The following is a 7,718-nucleotide window of genomic DNA, read 5'->3' as shown; positions in this document are numbered from 1 at the left end:
CAAGGTGACACACACTGAGAGGCTGGAGATGAGGAGCTATTTACAGCTCCCTATGTCTGCTCGTTAGGTGCATTTCCATGTTCTTCCAACCTCTAATTGCATGGTTTCCCTGTGGGTCTGGACAGAAGGAATTTTTTTTTCCTAGAGATTCTATGTTCCCAAAAGACCAGGTTGGAAGTCCAGTGAATCCTGTTTTTACTAGTTCCTCTGAAAAGGCCTGGGGCTTCGAGAATACTAACCTCCCAGCACTTTATCCAAACCCTGATTTAAAAATTTTCCAAATTTAAGACTGAGAATCCAGTCTGGATTAGAAAACTCAAATCCCCAATATTTGAATTGTAGTAGGGACACGGCCCTTCATATCCACAGAAAATTGCTATTTTCTTTTCAACAAGGAGGAGAACTAAGTTCCTTTGATTAAACCTTGAGGATTACACAGTGGGTTTCATGACACTTTGGTGAACAGAATTTGCAATTTTAACCTCAAACCACAAGAGGTGTCGTATAGTCCCTCACTATGAAATATTTGTTACGTATAAGAAATAGTTACATTTTTTTGCACTATAATCTCAGCTTGGAATACAGAAGTAAATAGATTCTTCCCTGTAGCCTCCAGAAGAAAGCGAATACCTCAAATGTCTTGGTTTACACCCATGTGACCTCAGGAATTGTAAGAGATTGAGTATGTTTGTTTATAAATCACTGGTGTGTTACTTTTACATTAGCCCTAATACTTGAAAACAGATATTTAGCAAAAGGGATTTGTTTAGGAGATTGAGTTTAAATGTCTCATTTCAGTCATTTAGCCTCCCCTGGGAAAAGGCATTTTGCATTCTATTCCCCCCTTAAGTGGAAGACACGTATAATCATTTGGTAGATATGCAATCTCTGTGGTTGGTAGAGAATTTCCTGCTGAAGTGTCAATGTACTTTAAATTATATGCTTTTGAAATATTAATATAAGAAAAAGATTCATTTAATTGTATAGGTAGATTTACTTTAAATCTTTGTGTCTATATTTCTCCATCTTTTAATTTTATAGTAAAATTTTATTATATTAAATTTTATATTCATTCTTTTCTTTTTTTATCCTTTTCAACTATCTCTTAAGTGTCCTTTCAAATATGAGACTATATATGGGTCTATGTTTGAGTACATATATGTGTGTTTATTTGAAATATGAAAGTACATAAATAAATTTATACACACACATGCAACTTTATCCTGAACAGTTTATTTGGAGTCAAGAAAACATCCAGATCTCATTTATTTCTTCCAACATTCATCTCAAGTTTTGTTTGCTATCCTACTTTACCTTCAGAAATAAGGAAATTGGGGCTCAGGTTTAACCACTACATTGAGAAGCCGTTAAACGTTCTTGGGGCTCTTCCTTGGCAACATGGTGAAGTATGACCTGATTACTTGCATCCCGCACTTTTTGGATTGGCATCTAGTCTTTCCATTGTTTGAGTTTCTTTCCATAAAGGAGTCATATAAAGAAAAGGAATTATTACAAGGAAAATTGGATCTTCTTAGTGATACCAACATGATAGACTTTGCTATGGATGTATACAAAAACCTTTATTCTGATGATACTCCTCATGCTTTGAGAGAAAAAAGAACCACAGTTGTTGCACAGCTGAAACAGCTTCAGGCAGAAACAGAACCAACTGTGAAGATGCTTGAAGATCCAGAAACTACAAGGCAAATGCAGTCAGGCAGGGATGGTTGGATGCTGTCTGACTGCCTGTCAGACAAGCATGGTTTTAGGCAAGAATATTTAGACACACTCTACAGGTCTGCAAAATTCCAGTATGAATGTAGAAATTATTCTGGAGCAGAAGAATAGTTCTACTTCTTTAGAGTATTGGTTCCAGCAATGGATAGAAATGCTTTGAGTTCACTCTGGGGGAAACTGGCCTCTGAAATCTTAATGCAGAATTGGGATGCAGCCACGGAAGACCTTACCTGGTTAAAAGAGACCATCGATAATAATTCTGTGAGTTCTCCACTCCAGTCTCTTCAGCAGCGAACACAGCTCATTCACTGGTTTGTTTGTTTACTTCAACCACCCCAAAGGGCATGATAATATTATTGATCTCTTCCTTTACCAACCACAGTATCTTAATGCAATTCAATGTGTCCACATGTTCTTTGCTATTTAACTACAGCAGTCATAACAAACAAAGATGTCCAAAAATGCCAGCAGGTGCTAAAAGATCTAGTTAAAGTTATTCATCAGTAGTCTTACACATAGAAAGACCCAATTACAGAGTTTGTTGAATGTTTATATGTTAACTTTGGGTTTGATGGAGCTCAGAAAAAGCTGAGGGTTTGTAAATGTGTGCTTGTGAATGACTTCTTGGTAGATTGTATTGAGGATTTTATAGAAAATGCTCATCTCTACATAGGTGAGACTTTTTGTTGCATCCACCAGTGTATGAGCATTAACATGACTCCAGAAGAAGCTGAAAAGTGGATTGTAAATTTGATTAGAAATGCAAGACTGGATGCCAACACTGGTTCTAAATTAGGTCACGTGATTATGGGTAATAATGAAATCTCACCCTATCAGCCAGTGATTCAAAAGACCAAAAACCTTTCATTTAGAAAGGAGATGTTGACCATGAATATTAAGAAACTTAATCAGAATAGTGGCTCACAGGCTCCTAACTGGGCAACTCAAGACTCTGGCTTCAACTTCAGGCCCAGGCGGAGGCATAGGTAGACACACTGTGCCTCCTTGCACAACCAAAAGAAGGACAACAACCATTTAAAAACAAAAACAACCAGAATTGACAGAAAATCGAACTGTATGGAAGTCTGACAACCAAATAAAGAAGAAACATTCATCCAGACTGGTAGGAGTGGTGGAGACAGACAGCCAGGTGGAGAGGACTCACGGCAAGGCGACCGCTGGCAGAACCAGCGAGGTGGTGGATTGTGGAGTGGGGTGGGCAAAGGTGCAGTTGGCCAGCAAGGCAGCAGCTGGTAGACCAGGTGATAGACCCGGCAACCCAGATTTCCAGTGAGGGGAAATAATGCCTGAAACCACTGATTGAAAACACCTGTGGGGTTGAGGTGGCAGCGGGAGAAACTCCCAACCTCACAGGAGAGTTCCTGGGAGAGACCCACAGGGTCCTAGAATGTACACAGGCCCACCCACTCAGGAAGGAGCACCAGAAAGGTCCAATTTGATTGTGAGTAATGGAGGGAGTGACTGAAAACCCGCAGGCAGTGGAGCAAGCACCATTGATCCCTATCGGACCCCTCCCCCATATACAGCATCCCAGTGCAGCAATATGGGTTGCCCCACACTAAGGATCCACCCTTTTACATAACTGATGCGGCAAAACAAACAAACAAAATGGCCCAAATGAAAGAACACTTCAAAGCTCCAGCAAAAATACAACTAAGCCACGAAGAGATAGCCAACATATCAGATGCGTAGTTCAAAACTCTGGTAATCAGAACGCTCACAGAATTGGTTGAATTTAGTCACAAATTAGATGAAAAAATGAAGGCTATGCTAAGAGAAACAAAGGAAAATGTACAGGGAAACAATAGTGATGGGAAGGAAACTGGAACTCAAATCAACAGTGTGGACCAGAAGGAAGAAAGAAACAACCAACCAGAAAAGGATGAAGGAACAAGAATTTTAAAAAATGAGGAGAGGCTTAGGAACCTCCAGGACATCTTGAAACGTTCCAACATCCAAAATATAGGATTGCCAGAAGGAGAAGAGGAAGAGCAAAAATTGAAACCTTATTTGAAAAAATAATGAAGGAGAACTTCCCTAATCTGGCAAAGGAAATAAAATTCCAGGAAATCCAGGAAGCTCAGAGAGTCCCAAAAAAGCCTGACCCAAGGAGAAACACACCAAGGCACATCATAATTACATTACCCAAGATGAAACAGAAGTAGACAATCTTAGAAGCAGCAAGAGAAAAGGACACAGTTACCTACAAAGGAATTCCCTTAAGACTGTCAGCTGATTTCTCAAAGAGACCCTACAGGGAAGAAAGGCCTGGAAAGAAGTATTCCAAGTCATGAAAGGCAAGGACCTACATCCAAGATTGCTCTATCTAGCAAAGCTTTCATTGAGAATGGAAGGGAAGATAAAGTGCTTCTCAGATATGGTCAAGTTAAAGGAATTCATCATAACCAAGCGCTTATCATATGAAATGTTAAAGGAATTTATCTAAAAAAAAGAAGACCAAAAATATGAACAGTAAAAATGAGAGCAAACTCACAGTTATTAACAACCACACCTAAAACAAAAAGAAAAGCAAACTAAGCAAACAACTAGAACAGGAAGAGAACCACGGAAATGGAGATCATATAGAGGGTTATCAACAGGGGAGTGTGAGGGGGAGAGACAGGGGAAAGGTACAGAGAATAAATAGCATAAATGATAGGTAGAAAATACACAGGGGGGAAGGTAAGAATAGTACAGGAAATGTAGAAGACAAAGAACTTATATGTATGACCCATGAACATGAACTTGGGGGGGAATGTGGGAGGGAGGGGGTGTGCTGGATGGAGTGGACTGAAGGTGGAAAAATGGGACAAATGTAATAGCATAATCAATAAAATACATTTTTTAAAAAAGACTCTGGTGTCTATTGAAGAACTAAACACAAGTCCCCCACCAAAAAAAAAAAATAAAATGTGTAAAGGTGAAATAAAATAATAAAATCATTATATAAATGGTGATGTACATTTTAAAAACAACATATTGAGTATAAATTTTGGAGAATTTGAATAAAATTGACTGTTTCATTAAAAAAAATTTATGGTGCACTTTCTTGACTTATACGCAACTGGAAACATGAGGTATGGACTCTAATTTTTATGACTTTTACTAATCACATTGTATATTTGAATCATGTTCCAGTGATGTTATACAATTATACTTCAATAAATTACCTAGAAGGGAAAAAGCATAGCAGTGCATGGTTTGGAGTAGGATCTAGAGCTCAGGTAGCTGATTCACACTGAGAAAGGGTAATAGGTATCTCTTGTACCTGGGAAAAAAGCAAAATGCAGTCTAAAATAGAAAATAAGTAAGCAAAATAAAGCAGAAACAATTTCATAGATACAGAGAACAACCTGATGGTTACTATAGAGGGAGGTATGGGATCGTAGAATAACAGGAAGGGGATTAGGAAGTATAAACTTCCAGTTATAACATAAGTCATGGGGATGTAAAGTACAGCGTAGGCAATAGATTCGATAATGTTGAAATAACTATGTATGGTGGCATGTGGTTACTAGACTTACTGTAGGTATATAAACAGTGAATAACTATGTTATATACATGAAGTTAATATAATGTATGCTAACTGTAATTAAAAATAAATTTAAAAGGTACAAATGGCAATAACTACACAGGTGAGGCTAATGTAATCACCATGGTTCTCTGAGGGTAGAAGAGGAAGAAAGAAGATAGAGTTGGTATCAGAGCAAGGATTAAAAATGCTACACTGGTGGCTTTAAAGATGGGTAAAGGGGAGTGATGTCAGGGAAATGGCAGTGTGAGAGATCCTCTTGGTGTCTCCCTGAATATGTCAACAATTTGAAGAGCTATAATTTGACAAAATATTCCCTGCTCAATGTACATGGATACCTGAGAGATCTGCACACTGAAACATTTAAAGGCGGGCCAGAGGGATCAAACAGGGGAGGCAAGAAGATATGATGTGGGGGGAGGTAGGGTTCCACCAGCATGGACCTCCCCCCCCCCCCCCCCCCCGGGTACACCACAGATGAGAATAAGTATACCAAGATATGGTCTGCTTGGGGAGGAAAGGTGGCTGTTCTTTCAAAGGAGAAGGGCCAGGAACCTGTTCCTCAATGGGCTTATTTGGAGTGTAATTTGCATAGGAATACAGGGTGTATATGTAAAGCTCAATCATGTCAGGCAGCAATGATCAAACACTGGATAACATTCAAAGAACTATGAGGGCTTACTTAGATTCCGGGTCAGATAGCCTAAATGTCATAAAACTTTGGAGAAAAACTCATTCTATATTTGGACCCTTATTATTTAAATTGAGAGTATTAGCAAAGCAGGTTTCACAGGATTTTATGCCTCCTTTCTTAGGCCTGATAGCCCCAGGGAACCTGCCCTTTCCAGCACAGGGCCCCACCCACCTCCAGCATTGTTTCAGGCTTAAGTCAGGCAGTGGAAGTAAGGCAGCCAAGAGATTAGGAGACTTCTTGCAGACAGAATGAAGACTCAGGCTATGTCAAAGCTGGGGGGTGAGGATCCATCACCCCCTCTTTCTATAGCTCCCCAAGTCATTCCTGAGGGCCTCTTCATGACCATGCCTGTCTTAGGTCATCCCTTCTTTGAGGAATCTTACTGGCCATTGTCTAACCAGTCATCTTCCCAGGGCCAAGCAGGATGAAGTGAAAGGGGGTGGAGGCGGTGCCCATGCCCGGGAGATAAGCTTTGTCTCCTCAGTAAGTTATGGTGCCAAGTTTTCTCACACAGCCTTACCCATGGGGGGGGGGTTACAGCTTTTGAAACTAGGCAGGGCAGTTCCCAAAAATGATGGACCCAGAAAAGGACACAGCACAAGGGCTCAGCTGTGGATTTCAGGCAGTTGGAATTCCAGACAAAGAAAAAGAACCATTGAATCCTGCTGTCCTGTGGACTCCCAAAACTCATTCTCCAGCACCCTTGGTGTCAGGTTGTGGAGTACTTTATCTGCAAAGCCAAAAACGGTTACTGTAGGATCACTATTTCCCCTGAGTAAGATTGCACTCTATCACTGACCTCAAGTTGGGGTGGTGAGGGGACCACCTGTAGGTCCAAGTTCACCTATAACAAGAGGGTACAACAAAAAAGTCAGTCCAGTTGCCCCTGAAAACCCCACCCCGAGCATTGCTGCTACAATGAGAGCAGCTACGGGGTCAATTCTGAGATTTCACAGAGCTCCAAAACTGTAGACTCAGTGCCACGTCCTAGAAAATAATGGCAAGACCTTTTCCTAGGGATCCGCTAGAGAAGTGCCACACATACAGAGCTGCCTAGACACAGAAGGAACCCATCAAATAGCTTGAATAACCATGGTAACGAGGCAGCTTAGAAAGAAAATGAAAGTCTCCAGAAAGTAAACTTGAACACATGGAAATATGTGCTAAAAATGACAGAGAATTTCAGATTGCAACACTGAAAATACTCAACAAGGTGCAAGAAAATATCAACACACAATTGTCTTTCCCATTGTAACCATTTTTAAATGTGAGTTTAGTGGCATTAAGTGCATTCACAATGTCCAACTATCACCACCTTACATTTTCATCATCCCAAACAGAAATCCTGTATCTATGAAGCAATTATCCCTCATTTTCTCTTACCTCATCCTGTTTTCCTTCATGAATTTGACTATTCCCATCATGGTATATCCACCTCATCATTTTGATCTCTGACTTTCATATAATATGTTCATCACATGAAGAGAAAAATTTCATCTAGGATGACATTTCCACAGGGTGAGAATGATTGTGGACGTCAGTTGCCATAAACCCTGCACGGACTCTCCACTAGTTTTAGAGTTAGTCAACGTTCATGTAGCCAGAATATAGGACTCTCTGTTTCTAGTGGCTACCCACGTAGCTAGGCTCATGGTCTGTTTTTATGGTTTTCTCCTCATTGTTCATCATGTGCTACTGGCTATTCTTCATCTCCTAACTACACTTTAACACTTC

The 7,718-nt window shown here is 40.1% G+C and overlaps 1 pseudogene; it reads left to right on the top strand.

Moving 5' to 3' along the window:
- Window positions 1-1,389: 1,389 nt before the first annotated feature.
- LOC112301430 (eukaryotic translation initiation factor 3 subunit E pseudogene) lies at window positions 1,390-2,727 on the top strand (annotated as a pseudogene).
- Window positions 2,728-7,718: the final 4,991 nt, after the last annotated feature.

The sequence above is a fragment of the Desmodus rotundus genome, chromosome 9 (genome assembly GCF_022682495.2).
Source record: "Desmodus rotundus isolate HL8 chromosome 9, HLdesRot8A.1, whole genome shotgun sequence".
Classification (NCBI taxonomy): domain Eukaryota; kingdom Metazoa; phylum Chordata; class Mammalia; order Chiroptera; family Phyllostomidae; genus Desmodus; species Desmodus rotundus.
The sequence above is the reverse complement of the archived record's forward strand: the minus strand, read 5'-3'. Positions and strand labels throughout refer to the sequence as shown.